We start from the raw sequence: 1,753 nt of genomic DNA, 5'->3' as shown, positions 1-1,753 counted from the left end.
GACAGAAGTAACCCAGAGCTAAAACAGAATTGTGTAGATTTTTCAATAAAGTCACCAAACAACTCACGTAACACAAAAAGTCAATTATTTACACACTCGGCAAGCCCTCTCAGAAATGTGTCCCCCGAAGCATTAGCCTTTGTTTCATGCCATCCTGAAGGCTTGCACACTCTCTTTTCCAGATAGTTTGACTTTTTTTTTTTTTTGATAGTTTGACATTTTTACTACAGTGTGCTGCTCTTCACTGTATGATAATGCTTCAGTGCTATTCTACAGGGCCTTGCCTCTTCTTTCAACGTTTTACATAAATTCATAAATTTTATCAAATATTAATATGAAGGGAGGTGACACAGGAGGCAACATACACAGTCAAGATTCCTCTCTGTATACTTGGAAATTACTTTCTCCTTTAAAGTATCTGTACCAGGAAGCACAGTCTGTCCTACTTAATAATCAGTAGGACAGGTTTGGATCATCAGAACCATGGCAAGACCTTAATATTTCAAAATTATTAACAACTACTTTTAGGGGCAAGTGTATGTTACTGAGTTATGATAAATATGATACTATGAGGGAAAACAAAGGTAACCAGTCATCTTAAATGCCCCAACTGCTGCTTCTCAATATAGAATAACTACGTATAGTTTATCATACAACAAATCCCATCTCTGTCTCCTGAAATTCTCTAGTTTCATTATTAAAGGAGATTTTCAAATAAGAAGACTTCAAGAGGAGTGTACAGCATGTTCAGCATTCCTATGAAATACTCGGCATCTTAAATATTATGTATGCCCTTTTTCTTTTAGTAAGCTAGACACTGGGTTCAGAGTTTGTAGACTGGTGGGGAGGGCAGAAGAATCCATTTAAAACTGTTCTAGAAATTGTCTTTTGGTAGAATAGCAGGTACCCAAGTTAAGCATAGGAGGGTCAGTTGGTTGCTTTGTGGTCTTTTCAAAATTTAAATCACGTGTCGTTCCCTTCTGCCTACATTTCAGTCACCACTCCTAGGAGGAAATGGACAGAGGCTCCGGTCCCTTCACCTTGGGCTTCTCTGCAGCTGCTTTCTTATCACTGCAGCAATGCTTGAAAAGATGTGTGTCGATGAGAACCTCCCCAAACCAGCCTTTGTAGATAATCCCACAATGTATTTTCTGTCTTTTCCAGTATGTAAACTCTAAAAACGAAAACCAATGGTCTGTTAGCACCAGAAGATCTCTGTATCTTAGTCACCATCTGACTGGTTACTGTAACAAGGAGATTGAGCAGGGGTGGTACTGTGAGCATCAGAACTGTGACTTAAATTCCTTCTGCAGGAGATCAGCAGATGGCGTGATGGTTACATCTCTGGACTCTCATGTGGTTGACTGTGGTTCGGTCCTGGACCTGCCAGATTGAAACTCACACCAGGCGCATGTGCATGTGTGCCCAAGATCCTCAGAGGAGAATGGAGAAGAAAGGATTGTGGCATGACCATCCACCCTGGGGGATGTGTTCTCGTTTTCTGTCTCTCTGTCTCTCTGGTGAGTACACATGCCCTATAGCAAAAATTTCTCCCTAAAAACATAATCCCTTCTTCAGCTTACTGATCTGGTAGCTTTTTATTCTGTTTCCAGATAGTTTCATTTTCTTTGGTTTCAGTGTTGTCTTTGACTGGGTACTGCCCTTGCATCTTTCACATGATCCAGATTTTTATTTTTATTTATTTATTTATTTATTTATTTATTTATTTATTTATTTATTTATTTATTTATCC

General features: G+C 39.0%; 1 pseudogene; it reads right to left on the bottom strand.

Moving 5' to 3' along the window:
* Positions 1–995: 995 nt before the first annotated feature.
* Positions 996–1,753, bottom strand: part of LOC102488408 (SIN3-HDAC complex-associated factor pseudogene) — a 1,039-nt pseudogene continuing 281 nt past the window's right edge.

This window comes from Tupaia chinensis, unplaced genomic scaffold (genome assembly GCF_000334495.1).
Source record: "Tupaia chinensis unplaced genomic scaffold, TupChi_1.0 Scaffold000361_2, whole genome shotgun sequence".
Classification (NCBI taxonomy): Eukaryota; Metazoa; Chordata; class Mammalia; order Scandentia; family Tupaiidae; genus Tupaia; species Tupaia belangeri.
Note: the sequence above shows the minus strand (reverse complement) of the source record. Positions and strands in the feature narration are given on the sequence as shown.